At 40.9% G+C, this 14,167-nt stretch overlaps 1 pseudogene; it reads left to right on the plus strand.

The window, feature by feature from the left end:
* The first annotated feature begins 7,586 nt into the window (after positions 1 to 7,586).
* On the plus strand, positions 7,587 to 12,448 carry LOC121444516 (annotated as a pseudogene).
* Positions 12,449 to 14,167: the final 1,719 nt, after the last annotated feature.

Below are 14,167 nucleotides of genomic sequence, written 5' to 3' on the forward strand. Positions count from 1 at the left end.
TTTTATAATTGGGTTGATTATCTTTTTACCGTCTAGTTTCTTGAGTTCTTTATATATTTTGGAGATCAGACCTTTGTCTGTTGTGGGGTTGGTGAAGATCTTCTCCCAGTCAGTGGGTTGTCTTTTTGTCTTAGTGACAGTGTCCTTTGCTTTACAGAAGCATCTCAGTTTCATGAGGTCACATTGATTCAATGTTGCCCTTAATGTCTGTCTGTGCTGCTGGGGTTATAGTAGGAAGTGATCTCCTGTGCCCATCTGTTGTAGGGTACTTCCCACTTTCTCTTCTATCAGGCTCAGTGTGTTCGGACTGATATTGAGGTATTTAATCCATTTGAACTTGAGTTTTGTGCATGGTGATAGATATGGGTCTATTTCATTCTTCTACAGGTTGACATCCAGTTGTGCCAGCAGCATTTGTTGAAGATGCTTTCTCTCTTCCATTGTATACTTTTAGCTCCTTTATCGAAAATGAGGTATTCATAGGTTTGTGGGTTAAAATCCGGGTCTTCTATTCAATTCCATTGATCGGCTTCTCTGTTTTTATTCCAATACCAAACTGTTTTCAAACTGAAGCTCTGTAATAGAGTTTGAAGTCAGGAATGGTAATGCCTCCAGAAGTTCCTTTATTGTATTAGATTGTTTTGGCTATCCTGGGTTTTTTGTTTTTCCAAATAGAGTTGATTATTGTTCTCTCAAGATCTGTGAAGAACTTTGTTGGATCTTGATGGGGATTGCATTAAATCTATTAATTGTCTTTGGTAGAATTGCCATTTTTACTCTGTTGATCTTCCCAATCCAAGAGCAAGGGAGATCCTTCCATTTTCTGGTATCCTCTTCAATTTCTTTCTTCAAAGACATAAAGTTCTTGTCATATAGATCTTTCACTTTCTTGGTTAGACTTTCTCCAAGATATTTTATGCTGTTTGTGGCTATCATGAAAGGTGATGCTTCTCTGATTTCCCTCTCTACTTCCATATCCTTTGTATATAGGAGGGCAACTGATTTTTTGGAGTTGATCTTGTATCCTGCCGCATTACTAAAGGTGTTCATCAGCTGTAGGAGTTCTTTGGTGGAGTTTTTGGGGTTGCTTATGTACACTATCATATCATCTATAAATTTCGAAAGTTTAACTTCTTCCTTTCCAATTCAAATCTCCATGATCCCCTTATGTTGTCTTATTGCTATTGCTAGAACTTCAAGCACTATATTGAAGAGGTATGGAGAGAGTGGATAGCCTTGTCGTGTTCCTGAGTTTAGTGGGATGGCTTTGGGTTTCTGTCCATGTAATTTGATGTTAGCTGTCGGCTTGCTGTAAATAGCTTTTATTATATTAAGGTATGACTCTTGTATCCCTAATATCTCCAAGACGTTTATCATAAAGGGATGTTTAATTTTGTCAAATGCTTTTTCAGCATCTAATCAAACAATCATATGGTTTTTTCTTTCAGTTTATTTATATGATGGATTACATTGATAGATTTTTGTATGATGATCCAGCCCTGCATCTCTGGGATGAAGCCTACATGATCATAATGGATAAGTTCACCTGGTCCTGGTTTAATATTGTATTTATCTAAAAAAGTGTCCATTTCTTTTATATTTTCCAGTTTGTTGCCTACAGGATTTTGTAGTAAGAGCTAATGATTCTCTGAATTTCCTCTGTGTCTGTGGTTATGTCCCCCTTTTCATTTCTGATCTTATTTATTTTCATATTCTCCCTCGGTCGTTTGATTAGTTTGGATAGGGGTTTATCAATCTTGTTGATGTAGTAATAAGAGTGGCGGGGGGCTGCGTCCCCGGCACCCCAGCTGCCTGGCTAGCTTATGCCCCGAAATAACAGCACACAAACTGTATTCTTTTAAATACTGCTTGGCCCATTCTCTTCTAGGCTAATTCTCACATATTAATTTAGCCCATTTCTAATCATCTGTGTGTAGCACCCCAAGGTGCGCTTACCGGGAAGATTCTAGCCTATGTCCATCCTGGGTCGGAGCTTCATCCCGGGAGCGGGGCATGGAGTCTCTCTCAGGCGTCTGCTCCTGAGAGGAGAGCTGTCGAGAGCTCACTTCCTCTTCCTCCCAGTATCCTGTTCTGTTTACTCCTCCCACCTATCTTCTAACCAATAAAATGGGCCAAGGCAGTTCCTTTATTAGCCAATGACCTTCCTCCATCATGTTGATTTTCTCCAGGAACCAGTTTTGTGTTTCATTGATTCTTTGGATTGTTTTCTCTGTTTCTATTTCATTGATTTCAGCCCTCAGTTTGATAATTTCCAAACTTCTACTCCTCCTAGGTGAGTCTGCTTCTTTTTTTCTAGAGCTTTCAGGTGGGCTGTTAAGTCTCCAATGTGTGCTTTCTCTGTTTTCTTTAAGTGGGCGCTTAGTGTTATGAACTTTCCTCTTAGGACTGCTTTCATAGTGTCCCATAGGTTTGAGTATGTTGTCTCTTTATTTTCATTAAGTTCAAGGAAGACTTTAATTTTTTCACTTCATCCTTGATCCAGGTGTGGTTCAGTAGTTGACTGTTCAGTTTCCATGTGTTTGTAGGCTTTCTGGGGGTAGCATTGTTGTTGAATTCTAACTCTTATCCATGGTGATATGATAAGACACAGGTGGTTACTAATATTTTTTTGTAACTGTGGAAGTTTGCTTTGTTACTGAGTATGTGGTCAATTTTTGAAAAGGTTCCATGAGCTTCAGAGAAGAAGGTATATTCTTTCCTATTTGGGTGGAATGTTTTATAGATGTCTCTTAAGTCCATTTGATTCATTACCTCCGTTAATTCTCTTATTTCTCTGTTAGGTTTCTGATAGATTGACCTGTCCATTGGTGAGAGAGGAGTGTTGAAGTCTCCTACTATTAGTGTGTGTTGGTTTGATGGCTGCCTTGAGTTTTAGTAATGTTTCTTTTACATAAGTGGGTGCTTTTATATTAGGAGCATAGATATTCAGGATTGAAACTTCATCCTGATGAATTGTTCCTGTTATGAGTATAAAATGTCCCTCTCTATCTCTTCTTATTGATTTTAATTTGTAGTCAACTTTGTTGGAGATTAGTATGGCCACACCTGCTGTTTCTTAGGTCCATTTGCTTGATAAACCTGTTCCCATCCCTTTACTCTGAGTAGATGCCTGTCTTTGTGGTTTAGGTTTGTTTCTTGTAAACAGAAGAATGTTGGATCCTGATTTTGTATCCAATATCTTAGCCTGGGCCTTTTTATAGGTGAGTTGAGCCCATTGACATTAAGTGATATTAATGACCAGTGGTTGTTAACTCCGGTCATTTTTTGGTAGTAGAGTTTGTGTGTTTCCCTTCTTTGATTTGTGTTTGTGAAGGGTCTCTAGATGTCTGAGTTATTGTGGTCATTGTTGGACTCCTTGGTTTGTGATTTTCCTTCTATTACTTTCTGTAAGGCTGGATTTGTGGGCACGCATTGTTTAAATTTGTTTTTATCCTGGAAAATTTTGTTTTCTCCATTTATAGTGAATGAAAGCTTGGCTGGGTATAATAGTCTGCGCTTGTATCCATGGTGTCTTATTTCTTGCAGTACATCTATCCAGGACCTTCTGGCTTTCATGGTTTCCATATAGAAGTCAGGTGTAAGTCTGATAGGTTTACCTTTATAAGGAACTTGACCTTTTTGTTTTGCAGCTCTTAATATTCATTCTTTATTCTGTATGCTTTGTATTTTGATTTTTATATGGCGAGGAGATGTTTTTTTTTAATCCAGTCTATTCGGTGTTCTCTATGCTTTTTGACCTTCATAGGAATATCTTTCTTTAGGTTGGGAAAGTTTTCTTCTATAATTTTATTAAATATATTTTCTGGACCATTGAACTGCATTTCTTCTCCTTCTTCTACTCCAATTATTCTTAGCTTTGTTCTTTTTATTGTGTCCCATATTTCCTGAATGTTTTGTGATGAGAGTTTGTTGGACTTGCTGTTTTCTTTGATCAGTGCATTTATTTTCTCTATGGTGTCTTCAGAATCTGAGATTCTTTCTTCCTTCTCTTTTATTCTGTTGGTTATGCTTGTTTCTGTAGTCTCTATTCATTTATCTAGATTTTCCATGTCAAGCTGGCCCTCTGTTTCTGTTTTCTTCCTTGCCTCCATTTCAGTTTTCAAGTCTTGAACTATTTCCATTATCTGTTTGATTGTTTTTCCTTGGTTTCCTAGGGTATCATTCATAGATTTACCCAATTCTTCAAACTTTCTGTTATTCTTCTCATCCATTTCTTTAAGGGAGTTTCACCTCCTGCTTAAGGGCTTCTATCACTTTCATAAAGTCAATTTTTTCTACTTCTTCTTTATTAAGGTGTTCATGTCCTTCTGTTGTGAGGTCGCTAGGTTCTTGTGGTTTCGTGTTGTTTTTCAGATTGTTGGGTGAATTCTTGCATTGGTGCCTCCTCATTTCTTCCTCTGAATGCTCCCCTATGGATCTTCTTATACTGGAACAGGTCTCCTTGCCCACTGATGTACCTTCCCAGTGATGGCACTCCCCAGTGATGGCTCTCCTGGTGCCGAGATCAGATCTCCATGCCGGTTTGGTAGCTCGCAAACAAAGGGCCTACCTTGTTTGCTGCATGCAGGCTATTGAGACAAAGGAACTCCCGCCCGCCCGGTTGCCCTCATGACTCGGTCCCAGTGCCCAAACAGGCTGAATTGGGTGATGTTATGCGTCTGAAGAGGGGAGGGAGGCAGAAGGGGGTGTTTTTGGATGCAAGCTGGGTGGGATAGGAAGAGAGAGGCAGTAGCCGGGGAGTATAGCCCCTGCAGGAAGACCAGGCTCTCATCCATTTCCTTTTTTTCCTTTTTTTTATTATTAAATTTTTTTAATTAAAAATTTCTCCCTCCTCCCCGCCTCCCTTTTCCCTCCGCTCCCCCCACTCCCTATTCCCTCCTCCCCTCCCCCCTCTCCAGTCCAAAGAGCAGTCATGGTTCCCTGCCCTGTGGGCAGTCCGAGGTCCTCCTCCCTCCATCCAGTCTAGGAAGGTCTCATCCATTTCTTTAAGGGAGTTTTTCACCTCCTGTTTAAGGGACTCTATCACCTTCATAATGTCAATTTTTTCTACTTCTGGATTAGGGTGTTTAAGTCCTCCTGTTGTAAGTTTGCTGGGTTCTGGTATTAACATGTTGTTTTTCAGATTGTTGGAGGAATTCTTGCATTGCCACCTGCCCATCTGTTCCTTCAAATGCTCTCCGATGGATCTTCTGGTACAGGTTCAGGTCCCCTTGCTGGCCAAGGACCTCACAGACAAAAGGCCTACCTTGCTGCTGGCAGGCTATTAAATCAAAGGAACTCATGTTCAGTTGCACTTACACCTGCCCCAGCACCCAAACAGGCTGAGCTGGAGGATCTTATGGCCCCAAAGAAGGGAGGAAGAAGGGAGGGTGCATGCTGGGATGGGATAGGAAGAGAGAGGCAGTAGCCGGGGAGATAAGTCCCTGCAGAATTACCAGGAAGTTTAGGGGGTTGAGGAATGTCTGTGCTCCATTTCCCATGCTTCTGCCATAGGTCAGGAACTCACTCACTTCTCTGATGGATCTTCTGGTACAGGATCAGGGCCCCTTGCTGGCCAGGGACTTTGCAGACAAAAGGCCTACCTTGCTGCTGGTTAGCTATTGAAACTCAAAATTACATCTTATAGTGTAAGAATTTCCAAGATCAAAAACACTGATGACAACTTATGCTAGAAAGATTGTGAGGCAAAGGAACCACTCCTGCATTGTTGTTGAGAATTCATTCTGGTATAGCCCCTTTGGAGGTCCGTTGACAATTTCTCAGAAAATTATAAATAACCTTCCTCAAGACCTAGCAATACCACTTTTGGGTATATTTCCAAAGGATGCTCAATCATGCCACAAGGACATGTACTCAACTATGTTTCTAACTGCATTATTTGTGATAGCCAGAACCCAGAAACAACCTAAATGCCCCTCAATAGAAGAATGGATAAGGAAAATGTACATTTACACAATGGAGTACTACACAGCAGAAAAAAATAAAGACATCTTGAATTTTGCAGGAAAATGGATAGAGCTAGAAAACATCATTTTGAGTGAGGTAATCCAAACACAGAAAGAATATTATTATATGTAATCACTCATAAATGGTTTTTATACATAGAGCAAAGAAAAGCAGCGTACAAATCACAATCCCAGAGAACCTAGACAACAATGAGGACACTAAGAGGGACTTACATATATCTAATCTACATGGGAAGTACAAAAAGACAACATCTTCTGACTAAATTGGGAGCATGGGGAGCTTGAGAGAGAGAGTTGAATAGAAGGGGAGAGGCAGGGGCAAGCAGAGAAAAATGTAGAGCTCAATAAAAATCAAAAAAGAATAAAATCAACTATAGAGCATAATACAATATGTACAAAAGAAAGAGTTGGAAATGTGCAAAATCATACTTCAGTGGTTTACATGGAAAATTATCCTTGTAGACTCAGGTATTTGAACACTCAGTCCCCAACTGGTGGTGAGTTTCAGGTTATGGAACCTCCAGGAGATACATCTTTGCTGGACATGACAGGCTTTGAGGATATAAATATTTACTCAGATTGTGATCTCTCTGCTTCCTCTTTGTGGATGTAAATGGAACTAATTAGAGCCCTGCTCATACCACATGTGTTCTCTTTTATGATAGATTATAAACTCAATCCCTCTGAAACAGCAAGCTAAAATAAGCTTGTTATTCCTGGAATTACTTTCAGACAGGGTAATTATAATAACAACAGAAAATATTAAATAAAAACTGTACTGGATGCGGGTTAGATTCTGTTAATGTGGTCATTTTTTTTAAATATAGAATTGATACTCATTAAACTTTGAGCTAATGTAACTGTTAAAACGACTTAGCCAGCCGGGCGGTGGTGGCGCAAGCCTTTAATCCCAGCACTTGGGAGGCAGAGGCAGGCGGATCTCTGTGAGTTCGAGACCAGCCTGGTCTACAGAGTTAGTTCCAGGACAGGCTCCAAAGCCACAGAGAAACCCTGTCTCGAAAAACCAAAAAAAAAAAAAAACAAAAAAAAAAAAAAAAAAAACAACACTTAGCCAGGCGGTGGTGGCGCACGCCTTTAATCCCAGCACTCGGGAGGCAGAGGCTGGTGGATCTCTGTGAGTTCAAGGCCAGCGTGGTCTACAAGAGCTAGTTCCAGGACAGGCTCCAAAAAGCTACGGAGAAACCTTGTCTCGAAAAACCAAAAAAAAAAAAAAAAAAAAAAAAACCACTCTGAGGTGGTGGTTAACTATAACGTCTGACATTGCTATGGTTTTAGTCTACTGGTTTCACCCAGGATTCACATGGATTTGTGGTTAATACAGCTGAGATTCTGCAAGATCACTGGAGTGGGAGCTGCAACAAGAAATACCTACCCCTAGCTGAGGAAAATCGATCCTGCCCCAGCCACCCCACAGCTATTCATGAACATCATGATGTGTGATTTTTTGGTTTACCATTGTCATCAAGAAGACTTCCATGTTTCATCTCCAGAAGAGACTTAAGAGTGGATGTGGCCTATCCAGATGGTGTCCAACAAGTTGAAGTAGGGGACCCAGGTGAGGATGCTATAGCGTAAAGTATGGCTCCCCTAATGACTGACTCTTCCACATCTGAGATGATGGAAGTGGTTGTCAACAAGGAATGGACCAAAGTGACCATGAAAGACTTCTATTACCCTAAACTCCTAGGTAAGGACACCTTTGGCAGTCATATTAGTGCAGGAGAAGGCCTCTAGCTGCTATTATGCCATGAAGATCCTGAGGAAGGAAGTTATCATTGCCAATGATGAAGTTGCCCCCCACACTTACTGAGAGCTGGTCCTGCAGAACACCATGCATCCCTTTCTTACCATCCTGAAGTATGCCTTCCAAACTTTGTGATGGAGGGGGTGAGCTATTCTTCATCTCTCTCGGGAGCAAGTCTTCACAGAGTATCAGTACCGATTTTATGGTACAGAGATCGTGTCAGCTCTTGAGTATTTGAACTCAAAGAATGTGGTGTACTGTGACATCAAGCTGGAAAACCTTATTCTGGACAAAATTAGGCATATCAAGATCACTGACTTTGGCTTGTGCATAGAGGGCATCAGTGATGGGGCCACCATGAAAACCTTCTGTGGTACCCCAAGTTCCTGGCACCTGAGGAGCAGGAAGACAATGACTACAGTTGTGCAGTGGGCTGGAGTGCGGTCATGTAGGAGGTGATGTGTAGCCGCCTGTCCTTTACAACCAGGATCTTGAGCACCTCATTGAGGCCATTTTCATGGAAGAGATCTACTTCCCAGAAATGCTTGGATAGAGGCCAAGTCCTTGTTGGCTGGATTGAAGAAGGCCCTAAGCAGAGGCTTGGTGGGGGTCTCAGTGATGTAAAGGAGGTCATGGAGCACAGCTTCTTCATCGGCATCAACTGGCAGGATGTGGTACAGAGAAAGCTCATGCCACCTTTTTTTTTTAATTTCTAAATTTTTATTTATTATTCTATTCTATTATTTGTTGTACATAATACTTACTACAATAAGCATTCATGATAGATTGTTTTCTTCAAATAGTGTTTCCTACTCTTTGATCTCTAACAATTGTCTTTGCCTTACAATCTACATTTTTGTTGTAAGTCTTGCTAAATATGATACCCTTTAGTTTCCGATGTCAGGTGATGTCTGACTTGGACACAAGGTATTTTGATGATGAGGTCACTGCCAAGTTAATCACAGTCACACCCCTGGAACGCTATGACAGCCTGGGCTTGCTGGAACTGGAGCAGCAGATGCACTTTCGCAGTTCTCCTCCACCAGCATCAGAGATTAAGCAGCCCTCTGGCACCATAGGACTGAAGCGTGGGTGCCATCCACTGCCTGGGTGTCTTTTAGAGAAAAAAATTCTTTTGCGTTTTGGCTTTTATTCCCTTCCATGTCCCCCTCACTTCCATATCTAGTTTCTTCTTCAGCTCTTGCCCAGCCTTAGCGGTCCCGGCAGCCCTCTTTTCCAGTCTCTCCTCTGCTCCCAGATGAGTGCTATTGGGAGGATGGACTGTTGGGAGGATGGAGAAAAGTTATATCACCACATCCTCCAAGAGGGTAAAGTGGGAAGCCACGGGGTCACTTGGGTTTGGAGGCAAGCCAGAAGAGGCCACATCTGGATGAAACCTGCCCCCTCCAGCACCAGAGCCCTTGTATGCTGTCATCTGAGCAACCTATCTGCCACCACCTCATCTGGGGCAGATAAACCATAATGTCCAGAGACAGACAGAGGCCTTTGGAAGTCCAGGCATCTGGATTTGGCACCATAGAAAGTGGAGCCAAGCCCTTGGGTCTTGGTGGGGGAATGAGGAGCTGCCTTTTGAACCTGCCACTTTTTCCCAAGCTGCTCTCTTGATTTGCACAGGGCAGGATGAACATTTGGGAGCCAGCCTTCCTTTCCACAGCTGTATATCTTACCAGGGATTCCTTCTAGCCAGCCCTGTCTCCTGCTGGATCCCATCCAACCTTGAGTGTTACACTTTTCACAACAAGACAGTAATAAGCCCCTTGTACTTGACTGCAGTCTGAAAGGGGAGAGAGATGAGGATAGATGTCTCTGGTACACATTGGGATGAGTGCCACCTCATTCAGTCCCCCGTTCTGGAGCATTAAGTTGAATGTGCGAGTCAGAATCTGTGTCAGTGTGATAGGTGCCAGTGAGCACCCTGCCCTAGCATTGAACATCTAGGTTCATGGGATACAGGTGTCCACAGCTGTATGCAGCACATGTGTGAGTGAGCTCAGTTCACAACACCAGCCTGAGTGTTTGATCCCATGGGGTACAGTGGAGGAGGGTGTCCACCAGCTGCTGTGGCCAAGCTTCCCCATCCTGAATATCTCTGGGCATTTGGAAATGAGTTTTCCTTGTTTTACTCTCCCACTACACCCATAAGAGAAGGAATTAAAAAAACAGTAGGGTGGGGGTGTGTAATGATGGTATGGGATCGTCTGCTTTTTCATTTTTATGTGTGTTATCTGATAGTTCTCTCCAATCCGTACTGGCTTTTCTTACTCCTCATATTTGTATAGTATAAGCAATAAAGACACTCATTTAAAAATAAAATGGGATAATTAATAAAGAGTGGTCCCCTTTTATAGGCTGTACTAGTGCTATAGGGAGAATTGCACACATTTAAAATGACTTTTAAAAGAGCTTAGTTGAGCAGGGTGGTGGTGACAAATGGCTTTAATCCTAGCACCCAGAAGGCAGAGGCAGAGAGATCTCACTGAGTTCAAGGCCAGCCTGGTTTATAAGAGCTATTTTCAGGAGAGGTTCCAAAGCTACAAAGAAAACCTATCTCAGGAACTAGAAAAAGAAAACTTTATTTGATAGTGGATAATTGAAATAGAGGTAATTGTATTTGACTTTAGGAGTAGTTAAAGACTTACATCATTAAAACAAGTATGAAAAAATTTTTAATATCTTAATTTCTAAAACATAAATTATAGGGAGCCCAATAATAGCTATATAAATTGATAAAAAACAGTTGTTTTTCTAACAGAAACCAGGCCTGTGTAATTCCTCTCACTTTAATCAAAGTTGTATATGAGTATGGTATTATGATGCAATCTACTGGACAAAACTCTTCCAACAGAATGTACTTCAGATTGCTGTATCACAGCTATAAACTTTTAAATGCAACTTTCTGTCAAATACCCAAAGGTTTGAACTGGCTTTTCCTGTGTTGTTATTCAAATTCCTTCCCCATGAAAGGTGTCTTAGTATATACATGGAAAGGATTCCTTAAGTATAAGCATATACTAGGTGTATAAGCATATACTAGCACCTTACTCCTTTAAATAAAAACTCATTGGCAAGAATCTAAATCAGTAGAATTTATTGGTTGCTTCCACTCTCAGTATCTACTGGAACTGTCACAGTGGGTCTTTGTCTAGCCTTTTTATGGCCAAGTGAGTCCTTAATAGACATGAGTTGTTTCAGTTTAGCGAGCTCATTTTCCACATTGTTCAGATCAACTAGTATTCTTTTGTGCATGGATAACAACTGTGTGATGTTAACATGGCAAGATTGAAGTTGTTGACTGGGAGATGTGCAGCATTGTTCCTGTGTAGTCCGAATGGGATTTCTTTGAAGGGGTACAGAAGAGGTTGACTCAGGTGACCTTTCATTCACTTTTATCTGTAAAAAAAATTACAACTTTTTTTGCAGCCTAGAAATTTCTAAATCTACTAAAAACAGATATTTCACCAAGTGGTATAGATTGGCTTACGTAGAAGAGAAACATTGAATGCCAACTCTGTTTTCCATAATCACAAAGAAAAATGATGCTACCTTGTCATGTCTGGCCTTTGGAAGTTCAGGAGAAGCCTCCAAACATGTTTTTGATACGAATGATAAGCATTGCACTTGGAATTTTAAGTACCATTCATGCACACACATTTGGAGCTGAGAATACTTGTGAGAACTTGGCAGTTCCTAAAGCCATTGAGGGATGGAAAACAGGAAATTGGCTCCATGGTGAGATGGAGTAGGGTGCAATGGGAGAAATACAAGAAGAAAAGAAACTGATTCCACTTAAAGTGGAGTCATGACTTTAAATGTCAGTATATGATACACGTGGGAGTGACTTTTGTGTGTGGTAAAAGATAGGAAACACACTTAAGGACTTTAGAACACATCTACAATATCATAGGAAACAGTCTCAAAAATCAATAAAAAAGACCACATGAAATTGAAATGCTTCTACACAAAAAGGAAACAGTTTGAAAACAAACTACAAAATTGAGAAAAGGGTACAATGTTTTGTGCAGGCAAAGATTCAAGAAAAAGGTATGGAGGTTGCCTTGTACAGCCATGTTCTTGCTTTATGAAACTCAGTAGTAACCTTGACATATGACATTAATTCTATTATAAATTCACTGCACTTATTTTAAACCAACACCAGGAAATTCACATTTACACAGGATACCATCAGAGAAGTGAGAGAAGACAAGAGAAAGGACCCATTCTTAAGGTGAGACTTTGATGGTGAAGAACAGACCAGTTTTCTTGTGGTGAGGGAGAGGATCAGTGGAACCTGACCATGTTATTAGTGACACATGTATTTTCTGAACCTAACTACTGAATTCAGTCGTGACAGCTTGAGAAGTTTATGTGGGACAAATATCAAAAATATCAGGGCTCTATGGAGAGGAAAGGCGTCATTTGGTCTTCTTCCCTTAGTTCCTTTCCTCTTTTAGCAGTCTTTCAAAGACATGGCCGTGCTCGCCTTTAGCTACTTTAATGATACATACTGCTTACCTGAAATAGTTTCTCCAGGGTGTAAAAGATGAAGGCAAATACAATGCTGCCCAGGAGGATGAATACGATGTTCATGGCGCTCTCTAGCTACGGCTTTCTTCGGAAAGAAGGCACCAGGTTCAGGGAGTATCGGCAGTCGGAGCGCGCAGGCCAGCTGGAGTAATCTGGGAGCAATGAGCTTCTTTCCTTAACAGTCTGGTAATAACTGGCTTGAGCTGTCTGCTGCCCGGCCTTACATATTGCAGGTGACGTCAGGGCTCCTCATTGTCTACAATGTGAGACATCATAATCAGGGCCTTCTGGAAGAATCATCCTTGCCTACAAGAAGTCAGGCTGCTGCCTGACTGGGTTTAGGACTAGGTTGTGAGGCTGGAGAGGAGAGAATGTGAGGTGGGGTGAACCCATCAGTAAGATCTGAGAAAAACATACACTTTAAGCAGATCCATCAAATGTGCTATCAAAAAAGCATCCATTCTTTGGCTGCACCCTCATCTCTCACTGGAAAACTGGTTTTTTGGGTTTTTCGTTTGTTTTTTAAATACAGAAACACTAAAAAGTGGGAAGCCACACATTGAACACCACTGCAGTACCAGAATCTGAATCTTCTTTACTCTGCATGGTTTTCTCATGTCTTAATAGTACTTTAGGCACACTAGATTGCCATGCTCACTTCCTTCTACATACCTCACTAAAACTTTGTTCACTTGGCATCATGATTTCTAGTTGTGGTTTTCAAATGTGAAAGAGATTGGGTGTTAAAAACACACCGAGTTCTTGGTCTCACTTATGCCCTTCTGCTCCCCCCACCTCATCCACATCTCTTCATTCCCACCTCCACTCTACTTTGTGAGGAACAAATTTTGTATTTTGCAGTTGAAGAATTTAATTTTTTTATATCATACTAATTGTGAGTGTTATAGTGCTTCTTTACCCAATTCTGGCTTTGGGAAAGTGAAGTCCCTTTCCTTAAAACAGGAGAAACAGGCTCTCAATGAATGATTTTTCTATGGAATTAAATATCAAATAGTTCTTTTTTCTTTCTTCCATTTGTAATTGTGTCCTTATATGTCTGCATAAATGTGATGTTGTATATGCACATATTTGTATAAAGCTGCAAGATTGATTGCACTAATCTTCCCTACTTCTTCCACCTTAAATTTTGGAGGCATGTTCTCTCAAGCAAACTAAGTGTTCACCAATAAAGCTAGTCTTGCACCTGCTTTTCTCAATTGCTGGGCTGGAATATCAAGTTGGCTGCCATGTCTACTACATATTTAGTTGATGGATTCTAAGGTTCTGAATTCTACTCTTTCTATCTTTCTTTCTTTCTTTCTTTCTTTCTTTCTTTCTTTCTTTCTTTCTTTCTTTCTTTCTTTCTTTCTTTCTTTCTTTCTTTCTTTCTTTCTTTCTTTTGGATTTTCAAGACAGGGTTTTTCCGTAGCTTTTTGGTTCCTGTCCTGGAACTAGCTCTTGTAGACCAGGCTGGCCTCGAACTCACAGAGATCCGCCTGCCTCTGCCTCCCGAGTGCTGGGATTAAAGGCGTGCACCACCACCGCCTGGCAATTCTACTCTTTCTTGTGTGACATGTATAACTGCTATCTCCCCACTGAGAAATGTTATATTTTATTAAGCATGATACAGAGACCAACACTGGTCACCTTGTAAAGAATGAGAGACTGGAATGCCGAGCTTTAAATGTGTTCCTGTATCACATTCCTCACCTTACTCCCAGAAAAGGCATTTTTTTTTCTTTAAGGTTGTTGCTACTATGAGGGTGCTCATGATCCAGAGGTCGTCTTATAGACATGTATATGCAGATGGTGTTAAACACACTCATTGGGCTAATGTTTAAAAAATAATTTTTAAGTTGGAGGGAGGACG

This window comes from Microtus oregoni, unplaced genomic scaffold (genome assembly GCF_018167655.1).
Source record: "Microtus oregoni isolate MIOR12 unplaced genomic scaffold, Mior012 000129F_ref0000347, whole genome shotgun sequence".
NCBI classification, from domain to species: domain Eukaryota; kingdom Metazoa; phylum Chordata; class Mammalia; order Rodentia; family Cricetidae; genus Microtus; species Microtus oregoni.